General features: G+C 44.3%; 1 protein-coding gene across 1 annotated transcript in view; it reads right to left on the bottom strand.

The window, feature by feature from the left end:
- LOC308577829 (tigger transposable element-derived protein 1-like) overlaps nt 1-12,865 on the bottom strand; it is a 280,142-nt gene that overhangs the window by 74,540 nt on the left and 192,737 nt on the right. The window lies entirely within an intron of this gene.

Raw genomic sequence — 12,865 nt, 5'->3', positions numbered from 1 at the left:
CCTCTCTGACTCCAGTTCCCTGACATCCACCCCCTCCCCAAAGGCCCCCCTCTCCTCCCCCTCCGGAGGGGCTGCCGTTCCCGCTGCATCCTCATCATGCCTCTCGGGGGTGAAACCTAGAAAAATCTCCTCCTCCTCTTCTGTATCATCAAAAACATTATCCCAACCTCCCCCAAAACCCGCAGGTCCCTGATGATCTTCGCAAAGTCCTTCTCTTCGGTGTCTTTCCACAGTGTCTGATGCTGGGAAGCCCTCAAAGTCCTCTTCATCGTCCGTTGGCCCAAACACCTGCTCAAAGAATCTACCAGGGGGGTTGGGTTTGCGGGGAAATAACTCGTGGAACTCCTCCACCACACCCTCCTTGGTGACCCAACCTGATGGCACCCACGTGTTTTCTGAACTAGGCGCCCCTTCCCAAGCCACAAGATACTCCAGCTGCTCCCCGTTCCAGCGGGAATCCAGAATTTCAGCTACTTTATGGCCTTGCTCCCTTTCCTCAACTTTGGGCAGTGGAACCTCCCCTTCCCCTCTACCCGGCCTGTAGGACAACAACAGCAACCTATGAAAAACTGGATGAATCTTCATGCTCTTGGGCAGCCTTAACTTAAAGGCCACCGGATTGATCTGCTGGATGACCTCAAAGGGGCCCACCCTCCTGGGTTTGAGCTTCTTGCACCCCCCCTTCCAGGGCAAACCTTGTATTGATAACCATACCCGGTCTCCCCTGCTCTCCGATGCTTGTCTGCCTCCCTCTTGTATACTTCCTTGGCCCTTTCCAGGTTCAACTGAAGCTGTTGGTGAATTGCCTCCATTTCCTCCGCAAACTGTTCTGCTGCCAGCACACTCCATGACTCCTCCCCCCTCCCTGGGAAAGCCCTAGGGTGACATCCGTGATTGGCGAAGAAAGGAGTCATCCCGGTGGACACATTCTCAGCATTATTGTATGCAAACTCCGCCAGTGCTAATTTTTCCACCCAGTCTGTCTGCCTCTGACCAACATAACACCGCAAGTGCTGCTGTAACACAGCGTTGGCCCTTTCTGCCTGCCCATTACTTTCTGGGTGTCTTGCAGTGGTGAAACTCACCTCTACTTGCAGCAAACTCATGAGTTTGCGCCAAAACCTAGAGGTGAATTGTGTCCCCCTGTCCGAAATGACCCTTGAAGGGACCCCTAAACACGTGCTCTACAAACAACTTGGCTGTCTCCTCCGCCGTCACTGCATGTGAACATGCCACAAAATGGCACATCTTGGTTAGGAGATCCACCACCACCAGCACCGCCGTTTCCCCCTTGGATCTGGGCAGGTCAGTGATGAAATCTACCGATACCACCTTCCATGGCCTCCCCGGTGTAGGCAAAGGCTCCAATAACCCTGCCGGAGCTGCCCTTTCCCCTTTGGCCCTCTGACAGGTCTCACACCCCCGCACATATTCCCTTACATCTTCCTACACCTTGGGCCACCAAAATTCCCTAGTCACCAACAACATGGTTTTGTGTTGCCCAAAATTTCCTGCTGTGGAGCTGTCATGAAGTTGCTTGAGGATTCTGGCTCTTAGAGTTTCACCTGGTACATACAAAGCTCCCCGATAAAACAGAAGCCCCCCTTTCTCCTCGAAACCTCCCTCAGCCCCTCTCCCTTGTCCAAGCTCATCTAGCTTCCGTCTAGCGAAAGTATCATCCTGTATCAATCGTCTTAGTTCATCGTTCTTCACCAGTGTCACCTCGCAAGTCCACCTCTGTTCGGGGAACATGAGCCTGGCTACCGGAGGCCCTTCCTCAGCCATGTACTCTGGTTTGCATGATAGCGCATCTGCTCTCACATTCTGCTCCCCTGCCACGTACAAAATCCTAAAGTTGAAATTGGCAAAGAACTGCGCCCAGCGTATTTGCCTCTGGCACATCACGTGCGCTATCCGCCAGTACTCCAAATTCTTGTGATCCGTGCACACCTGTATCTGATGCTTCGCACCAATCAGAAAATGGTGCCATTGCTTGAAGGCAGCCACAATCGCAAGCAATACTTTGTCATAGATACTATAGTTCACCTCCGATTTATTCAGCTTCTGGGAGAAAAAGGCACACGGCCGCCACTCCCCCTGCACATCCTGCTGCATGAGGACTGCCCCAATGGCTCGGTCCGATGCATCCGTCTCCACCCGCAGTGGTAGTTTGGGGTCGACATGCAATAGCTGCTCCTCGGATGCAAAGACCCTCTTCAGGCTCTCAAATGCCCTCTGCGCCGCTTCCGTCCACACGAATTTCTTTTTCCCACTCAGGCAATCCGTTATGGGCATCGCCAACTGCGCAAAGTTCTTGATGAACTTCCTGTAGAAGTTGCTGAAGCCCAGGAACCGTTGGACATCCTTCCTGGTCTTGGGACTTTTCCATTCTACCACAGCCTTGACTTTCTCTGGGTCCATTGCCAGACCCTTATCCGACAACCTGTAGCCCAGGAACCCGACCTCCTTCATGTGGAACTGGCACTTCTCCAGTTTCACCCACAGGCGATGCTCCTTGAGCTTGCTCAAAACTTCCCGCATGTCCTTCACGTGCTGTTCCTCGGCGGGAGAGAAGATCAAAATATCATCTAAAAAGGCCGCACAGTTACAATACAGCAGCGGTCCCAACACGTGGTGCATGAAGGCCTGGAAGCACAGGCTACCACACTGCAAACCGAAGGGCATCACGAGATATTCAAACGCCCCTAACGGTGTGAACATGATGATCTTCCACTCATTGCCCTCTCGCACCCTGATGAGATTGTACGCCCCTCGCAGGTCCAGCTTCGTAAAAATCTTCCCCTTTCTCACTCACGCCAAAATGTCATCAAATCTTGGCATGGGGAAGGCCATGGGGACCGTCTGGGCGTTGATTTTCCGAAAGTCCACTACGAGCCTCTTCTCGCTCGTCGATTTCTTGTCCACAAAGAACACTGGGCTCCCGCCCACAGCCCTGGACTCCCGGATGAAACCTCTCTTTAAGTTCTTGTCAATAAAGTCTCTCAACTCCTGCATTTCTTGATCAGACATGGAGTACAGCTTTCCTGCGGGTAATTTGGCCCCCGGGACCAAGTTAATCTGGCAATTGTACGGCCGGTGCGGCGGTAGCGTGTCAGCCTCTCTCTCACTGAACACCTCCTCCAAGTCATGGTACTCTGGAGGGATGCCGCCCTTATCTTCCATGCGCATTGCTGCCACCCTGGCACCCCTGAATCACGGCTCCTTTACTCCCAAGCAATTCTCCAAGCAATGGGCCGATCCAAATGTCAGGTTATGCTGGTGCCAGGAAACCACCGGATCATGCAAGGCCAACCAACTCATGCCCAGAATGATGGGCGGACCTGCCAGTGTGGCCATGTGGAAAGCAATAGTCTCTGAATGTGTGGAAATCCGCATCCTCATGGGAGGAGTCTGGTGGGTCACTTCCCCTCCCAAGAGTTCCCGTCCATCAATGGTGCTCACTTGCAGGGGAAAATCCAAAGGCCGTAAATGAAGCTGGTCCTGTGCAGCGAAATCTTGGCTGAAGAAATTCGCACTAGCACCCGAGTCCAACAGGGCGTGGACCTCCATCGCGTGTCCATTGGGGAGATCCAGCAACACCCTCACCACTATGCCTGGTTGGGGGTGTCCTGGTCGGGGCTCTTGGTTGCTGGCGCTACTGCCTGGCTGCTGCCCCGTTCCATTCCCAGCCAGGCCCTTGTGTTTCCCTGCATCTGGACTACCTCCCCTGTTTCCTGGGGAGAGGCCCCCACCATCCCCTGCCAGTTGCGACGTTCCGGACACACTCTGGCAAAGTGCCCTGGTTTCTGGCATAAAAAACATCTCTTGGCAGCCTGCCCGTCCTTTGCCGCCTTCTGGCTCAGCCGTTGGGCTTTTGAACCTTCCCGCGCACGGGCAGAGTCAATTTCCATCGATTCCGGCTGAGACAGACCTTGATTAGCTTCCCCCGGCATCTCAGGAATGCAATCTCCATGGAAACGCCGTCCTTTGCTCTGTGTTTTTTCCAGCAGCCGCAGCTCCTGCCTGCTGCCGATCGATAAAGCAGCTTTAACTAGCGAATCCATGTCTTTGGGACGTGGTCCCCTAGCAAGCTCATCTTTCACATCAGAATTAAGTCCAGCCTTAAATAAAGCTTGCACTGGCTCTGAGCTGAAACTCCAACTCAGCTTGTGAATCAGCATTGCAAACTGGGACCAGTAACCACGCACAGTCAAGCTCCCTTGCTTAAGTTCCAAGAGCTCCTGCTGAGTGACTTCCTCCTCATTTTCATGGGAAAACATAGCATCCATAGCCTCCCAAAAATTTTTCACGTCCATCATTATTAGCTGCAATCAGTGGGTGAACCCAATCCCTAGCCGGTCCAGATAAGTGACTAATAAGATAGCCAACCTTTTCAGCATCGCTGGCAAAAGCAGCCCCCTGCAGCTCTATAGCATACCGGATCTCAGTTTTAAATCCCAGATACTGCCGAGGATCCCCATTAAATTTGCTCAGCAGCGTCGGCAAAATCCTTCCCAGGGGACCTCCTGTCACACCTGCTGACCTTGCTCTTGCTTCCTCCAAGCGAATTCTCAATTCCTCAGCTCTCGCTTGTAATCCGGCTTTATTTCTCTCCAATTCTTTTTTTTAAAAATGATATTTATTAAGCATTTTAAAATTACAGAAAAAACAAAGAGACAAAGAAGAAAAAAAACAAGGGAAAAACAAACAGCAATCAAACAATACAAATCGATAAAAATCAAAACCAAAAAGCAAAAGCAAAACACATAACACATCAAAATCAAATAACAAAAATAAACCACAAAAATTTAAAAGCAGGTCCAATATTCTCAAATCCTTAACTGTCATTACCTTATTTCATCGACCTCCTCACACCTCCCTTTTTTGTATTCTAGTTATTAATTATCACAGCAAATCCTTCCCATTTTTCATAATATTCTGTCATTAAATTACCTTAATCTATGTTAACCTTATCTTACTATAAAAAACCCTAAAACTTAAAACTTAAATCTTATTTATACCAATTTCTCATAACCATAACATATTCTTGCATAGTTCTTTTTAACATTTCTGCTAAAGCCAAATAATTTCGTTCCAACATTTTTCTAATACTCATTAATTTTACAAAACAATCCTAAGTAAAAAATTTTTTAAAACTTTCTTCCAATCTTCATCCAACGTCTCTTCCTCCTGGTCCCGGGTTTTGTCAGTCCTTTCTATCCCATCCATCTAGTTCATTAACCTGGTAATCTTATGTCTGAGGCCCTTAAGTCTCTTCCATGTCCCTTCCACAGATCTTCTTCATATTTATACCTGTACTTTACTTTGTCTCCTTGTCCTTTCACTCGTGGAAACTCCAACTTGACAGTATTTTTGTCCCTTCTCGACAGATCAGCCCCTTTTCCATAGTCCACACTGAACTCCATGTGGTATTTAAAAGCGTGTTTCAAGGTCCCTCCAGAGTTGAGGACCCCCACAACCCCAAACTCCTCACAGCCCATTGCCAGACTTGAAAAGTCAAGACATCCCTGCATAGGGGGGTCTATCCAGCCCCCCATCTCCAAGCCAAACAAAACTCTATGTCTCCAAATCTGGCTTTTTCCAAGTTCATTTGTCAGATCCAACAACTCATGTTCCTGCTGGGCCACATCTCCCTCCATCTCTGCCACCCGAGGTCCAGCAACAACCTCCTCCCTCATCTGATCTGTCAGAGCACACTCCTGAGTTGATTCCTGGGTGGGCTCTATATAGATACCCACTACCTGTCCAAAATTTCTAATCGCAACAGTCATCAAATCTGTCTTCTCATGTAACTGTTCCAATAAAGCACTTGTCTTGCAGAAAGCACGCACCAGAGCCTCTGAATACATTGTTATGCAAGGTCAGAAGTCTGTTCCCACAATCTTAATCTGTTTGCAGCTGCGAAGCTCCCCAGTTCAAATTTAATAACAGTTTCACAAGCTCCCTCTAGGGGAAGAACTTCTATTTGTATCAATCTTTTTTCTTTTCTTCTTTTTTTAACAGCAAATCTAACAACAAAGTTTCCTTTTTCAGATATTTTGTCAATATTTGTTCCTTTAAAATGCGAAAGAGAACAGTGGTTTTGAAAATGGTATAAGTGCAATATATTCTGAGCAAAAGGCTAAATTAATTGTTAATAATGTGGTTACGGAAGAGTTTAAAATAGAAAAAGGGACACGACAGGGGGGCCCAATTTCCCCACTACTCTTTATATCGGTTCTGGACGGTTCTGCTAAACATGATTAGAAGGGACCAGCTGGTTAAGGGTATACAGGTTGGAGCTAAACAATATAAACTGAGAGCATTTGCAGATGATTTGGTGTTAACGTTACAGGAGCCAGAATCTAGTACCAAAAGGGTTTTAGAATTGATACAGGAATTTGGTCAAGTGGCAGGTTTTAAATTGAATAAGTCAAAAACCAAGGTTTTAGAGAAAAATCTGACATTGATTGAAAGAGACAGGTTTCAGAATGAGACAGGATTGACTGTGGTAAAGAAAGTGAAATACTTGGGGATCAATATGACTGCAAAAAATGTGAACTTGTATAAAGATAAGTATGAAAAATGCTGGGCTGAAGTGAAAAAAGATTTAGAAAGCTGGTCAAACTTGAAGCTTTCTTTGTTGGGCCGAATAGCTGCGATAAAGATGAATGTATTGCCGAGAATGTTGTTTTTATTTCAGACATTGCAAATTGTGGACAAGATGGATTGTTTCAAGAAGTGGCAAAGAGATATTTCTAGATTCGTCTGGCAGGGCAAGAAGCCCAGAATAAAATTTAAGATATTGACAGATGCAAAGGAAAGGGGTGGATTTGCCCTGCCAGACCTTAAAATTTATTATGAATCAGCAACTTTTTGCTGGTTGAAAGAATGGCTACTTCTTGAAAACACAGACATTTTGGACTTAGAAGGTTTTAACAATGTGTTTGGATGGCATGCATATTTATGGTATGACAAGGTTAAAGCCCATAAGGCATTTAAAAACCATATCGTTAGGAAGGCATTGTTTAATGTTTGGACAAGATATAAGGACTTATTGGAAAATAAAACACCAAGGTGGCTGTCACCAATGGAAGCAAAAGCCTTGAAAAAGCTTAATATGGAGACTAAATGGCCGATATATTCTGAAATCTTGGAACAAGAAGGAGATAAACTGAAATTGCAAAGTTTTGAAAATTTAAAAAATAAAGTGAGAGATTGGCTCCATTATTATCAGATAATGGAGACATATAATTCGGACAAGAAAATTGGCTTCCAGGTGGAAAAATCAAAATTAGAAACAGAGTTATTAGAACCCAAAACTAAGAATTTGTCAAGAATGTATAATCTGCTGTTGAAATGGAATACTCAGGACGAAACGGTGAAATTTGTTATGATTAAATGGGCACAGGATGTTGGACATAATATCATGTTTGCTGACTGGGAACAGTTATGGACCACAGGCATAAAATTTACGGCATGTAATGCCCTAAGAGAAAATATTATGAAAATGATATATAGGTGGTACATGACCCCAGTCAAGCTTGCAAAAATTTACCACTTGCCCGATAACAAATGTTGGAAATGTAAAGAAGTTGAAGGTACATTCTTTCACCAATGGTGGACGTGCCCAAAGATTAAGATCTATAACAAATTGAAAAAGGTATTTAAATATACCTTCTTGAAGAAACCAGAGGCCTTTCTCCTGGGCATAGTTGGCCAATTGGTGCTAAAGAAGGATAGAACTTTCTTTATGTATTCCACCACAGCAGCAAGAATACTTATTGCAAAGTATTGGAAGACACAAGACCTACCCACTCTGGAAGAATGGCAGATGAAGGTGATGGACTCCATGGAATTGGCGGAAATGACTGGCAGAATCCGAGACCAGGGGGAAGAGTCGGTGGAAGAAGACTGGAAAAAGTTTAAAGACTATTTACAGAAATACTGTAAAATTAATGAATGTTAGAAAAATGTTGGAATGAAGTTATATGGCTTTAGTAGAAATGTTATAAGGAATTAAGTATAAATAGATTAAAGGGAAAAATATGGTTAGAAGGTGTTAAGACAATTAGAGGATAGAAAACAGGAAGATGGAAAGGAATTGCTGAAACAATTAATAGAAGTGGAATACAAAAAATGGCAGATGAAGGTGATGGACTACATGGAATTGGCGGAAATGACTGGCAGAATCCGAGACCAGGGAGAAGAGTTGGTGAAAGAAGATTGGAATAAATTTAAAGATTATTTACAGAAATATTGTAAAATTAATGAATGTTAAAATGATGTTAGAATGAAGTTCAGTGGTTTAAGCAGTAATGCTATAAAGGTGTATGTAAAAATGGATTGATAACAGGTGAAAATTTAAAGTTATACTATATTAAGTTAAAGGATTAAGAGAAAAGAGGGAAAGAAATTGCTGAATTAACTAATTGAATTGGAATACAAAAAAGGGAGGTATGAGGAGGTCAGGGAAACAAGGATATGAATGTAAGGCATGGAAAGATTGATTCATTATTTTCTTTTTTCTTTTCCTTTGTAAGTGTTTTTATTTTTCTATTCTGTATTTTGTATTTTATATTTTTCTTGTATTTTTATTTTTGCTTTTTATTTTTTAATTTCTTGTTTTTATCTAATTCTTTTCTCTGAAATTTTAATAATTTTTTTTTTTTAAAGAGAAGCTAGGTTTCAGGAAGAGTCTTGCTGACAGTTGCCTGTACCTTAAAGGGTCAGGGGAGTCACAGGAAATGGTGTTAATCTTTGTTGATAACATAATTTACACTGCAAGGGCAGACAAACAGGTACAGAAGTTTGCCAAAGAGCTTGGAAAGCGGTTTCAGCTCAAGAACTTGGGCGCAGTAAAGATCTACCTGGGTGTGGAGATAGCTGGAACTGAGGATGCTGTAGCTTCTTGCTCAGTCAGAAAGACAAGATTGAGCAGTTACTTGAGAAGTTCAGAATGTCTGATTGTGCAGGAGTCAGGACACCCATGGAGACGAGCTACGTGAAAGACAGTCAGCAAGCAGAACGTGCTGAGTTTGAGAATGCTGAGCTCTTTCAGTCAGCTCTGGGTAGTCTGTTGTATCTGTCCCAATGGAGCAGACCGAACATTGCTTTTGCTACCAATCTGCTCAGTAGGGAAGCTTCAAAGCCCGGTGTAAGTTCCTGGCACGGTATCAAGCGGGTACTGCGTTATCTGCAGGATACCAAGAACTTCAGTCTCAAACTGTCAGCTGCAGGTGAGACGAACCTGACATGCTGGGCAGACAGCGACTGGACAAATCTGGATGACAGGAAGTCCGTATCTGGGATAGTAATAAAGTTTGGGGAATGTCTTATTGGGTGGAAGTCCCGGAAGCAAAGTCTTGTTGCGCTGTCCTCTACTGAGGCTGAGTTCAGCACACTGTTAGATTTGTGCCGGGAACTGGAGTCCTATAGATGCTTGGTGCAAGAGATCTGTGGGGATTGTAGCTTGCCCATTACTGTTTGAGAAGACAATCAACCCTGTCTGAAGCTAGCAGAATCTGGGGAATTTAAGGCCAGAACCAAGCATCTAGACATTTCCAGAATGTGTGTCAAAGTGTCCAGTCAGGTTTGATAGGTCTCAAATATTGTGCCAGCCACATTAACTTGGCTGATGGTTTCACTAAACCATTGAGCTTCCAGCGTCATGGGGAGGTCTGTGGTAGTTTGGAGTTGGGGTAAGTGGTGATACTTGCTTGCTCCCAGTAGTGCAGGACGAGAGGGGGTGTGAGGAGAACCTGAGCTTACACGGTTAAACAGCTCAGAATGTGCATTCTGCCTACTGTGGGGCGGAGAGACTCTGCGTCACTTCCGAAAGTCTCAGTCCTTTGTTCTATTCTGCTTTCGTTTTTGTCCAGGGCAGACACATTTGTACGATGTTCAGTACTCTGCTGGATAATGGATAGTTTCTGCTGTAAAGAAAGCACTTTTAGTTTTAGTAACTCTGTGTGAGAGCCTGATTTATGCACATCAACGCACAGAAGACAGAAGGCTTTATTTCTGACCGCTGTGAGACTGCTTTTGCTCAGAGCTTTTGGAATGTGTGCTGCGCAACAGAAGCCTGCTGCAACAGAAGCGTGCCAGACCTTATCTCTCTGAGCAATAAATTATCTCAGAAATACTTTCTCCCTGCTAGAGCTGAAGGAAGGCCAGGACTGAAGTTTTTCCAAAAGCCCCCCCCCCCAACTCCATCAATATCCAGGTAATTCTCCATCTCACCATCTTTGCCTTCTCTTCCAAATACTTGTATGGAAGTCATTTCCATTTCTGCATCACCATCTGCTTCCTTCAATTTAACTATTTCGTGATGCAGTCCTGCCAAATTTTCCCCGATTAGATCTGAAGCCTCTGAGTGTTCCCTATTTCCATTTTTCATTTCATATCTCTCTGGTTCATTTTCTTCATCAAATGTAATCTGATGATTTTTAATTGTTCAGTCATCAACTGTTGTTGTTTTTTAATAGATATTTATTGAAGTTTCAGAAATTATATAAAGAAAACAAAACACAGACAAAAAAAGTATAATTTCAATCCCTTATTTTCTTATACCTTACTTCGCTGACCTCCTCCTACCTCCCCTTTCTGTATTCCAATTTCAAATTATTTATTCAGCAAGTCCTCTCCCTTAATTTCATTTAGTTTTTAACCTTTCTTTTCTTTTAACTTAAACATTACTGCTGTAAACCACTTAGCTTCTAAACCATCATCATTCTAACATTCATTAATTTTGCAGTGTTTCTCAGCCCTTCCTTCAATTTGTTTTTGATAACCTTATTTTCATTTAGTTTGGTGCATTTAAGAAAATAGAAAGAAAAAGAAGAAAATCCATTTTTACCTTGTCCAAACTTAAGCATCGAACTTATACATCAGTTCTTATTCTTAAAACATTTTTTCTAAGGTCGACCAAGATTCCCTTCCACGAATTTCCCAATTTACATAACAATAGCAAACAAAAAAATAAAAAGAAAAACGAAATACATTATAATTATGAACCCTTTGGATTCCCAAACTCCACCCCCCCTTTCCCGGTTTCAGCCCCCGACAATGTCCATCAGTCCTAATCTACTATCAGCCTGGACATCTCACGTCCGAGGCTCTTAATAGTCTCTCAGTTCCTCTCTGTCGGTCTTTTTGATAGACCTTGATATTAAACACCAAATCTTGGAGAAGCTCCAGCCCAACAGTGTCCATATTTTTTCCAGCTAGGCCTCCATACTTAAAAGTAGAGCCTATGGGGTGTTCCATTTCTTGTTTCTTGCTCCTTTCCAGTTCAAAAGTCCCCAAAGCTCTAACCTCAGGCCGGGCTTTCCACATCAGATTTTTATTTTCCTTTATTGCCATCATGCCAGGCCTCAAAATAGAACTCTCTTTTAACATCTGCACACCAGCTCCTCCTTTCTTTTCTTCAAGGGCAACATATGTCTCCTTCTCCATATTCTCAAAACTCTCGGATTTCTCTATTTGTCCAGTTAAATAAGCTCCTTGTTTCCAATCCTTATCCAATCCAAGAATGTTATTTACTGTTAAGTCCAGAGTTGAAACATTTGTAGCCATAACATCAAATTGGCCTTGTAACTTTCCCAAGAGAACAAATGCTCTGTCTAATTCAGCCTGGATTTTCTCTCCTCCAGCCATTTCTGTAATGTCACTAAGTCCCTCTAGGGGGATTTTAGTTCCTTAATATTCTTTTCAGCACGAGTCTAGAAATCCAGTTATTTTGTAACAGCCCTTCCTTATTGTCAACAAATTGTAACCAGTGTAACCGGCAGAAGCAACAAATACAGGGGTCTCTTTTTTCGTCTTGACAGCTGACTTGACAGCTGTCAAGCTCTTCAATACTTCATCAACAGGCTCTCTCACGGGGCGATCCCGGGCCCGGGGGGGGTAGAACTTCAGCTCTCAAAAACAGTTCTTAATCCTCCAGTAAAAACTTGTAATATCAAATCGTGAAATTAAAATCTTTTGCGAAAAAGAAAGAAGAAATTCTCTCGACCTTAGCTAGCAGGTCCTTTGCTTTATGTTGTTTACAAAGAGGGGGGGCGGACTTCCTTTTTAACCCTTCCCCGCTCGTTCCTGATTCCAATAATTTTTTCTTTAAAGTTCCAATTTCCGTGTTACTCACGGGTTGATGTTTTAAAGTTCAAATGTCCCAAGGAAAAAGTCGGCGCTCTCCGATAATGGCTTGCGGCTTCACTCTGCAGATGAGGGAGTACTCTCAGCACCGCGCCGCACCCCGTCCCCGTTCCGAAGCCCTTAGAAGGGCTCCTTCACAGATTGGGGGGGCGCAAATGGTGCCCGCTGAGTCACTACGCTCACAGGCTTCTGCGCCTGTGATTTTAAAGGTCCCCGCGTCGCCGCCGCGGCAAAACCCAGCTCTGCAGAGCCAATTCTCTCCGGAGCTCGGAGGGAATCCGCCATTAAACGATGGCGTCAACCCGGAAGTCCTGTTCAGTCATCAACTGTTGAACAATACCAGCAGTCACTGGGACAGCCCAAAGTACCTTTATTATACTGGATGCTTTTGAAGTTCTGGATATTATTAGCAACTCAGTCTACCTTAATATTTCTACCTTAAAATCACAGCTGCAACATGTCTTATGTCATAGAAGAGTCTTTTTCCACGGCTGGCGATAGCTGCTTTACTTTTAGTTTTTTCAGTTTTTTAGTTACAGGTAGATAGTGTCGGGATTCAAGCCAATATCAGGAGAAACTGGCCACTCTCCAGGCACCCGGCTTGAATCACCGGTTGACCTCCCTGTCTGCATTCCCCGGCAGGATCCAGGCAGAGGTCACGATCGGCGATCCTCCTCAACGTGAGAAGAACACACCACTCTTCCCTGCC

The sequence above is a fragment of the Podarcis bocagei genome (genome assembly GCF_964188305.1).
Source record: "Podarcis bocagei genome assembly, chromosome: W".
NCBI lineage: Eukaryota > Metazoa > Chordata > Lepidosauria > Squamata > Lacertidae > Podarcis > Podarcis bocagei.
This window is presented reverse-complemented; position numbering and strand designations above follow the sequence as displayed.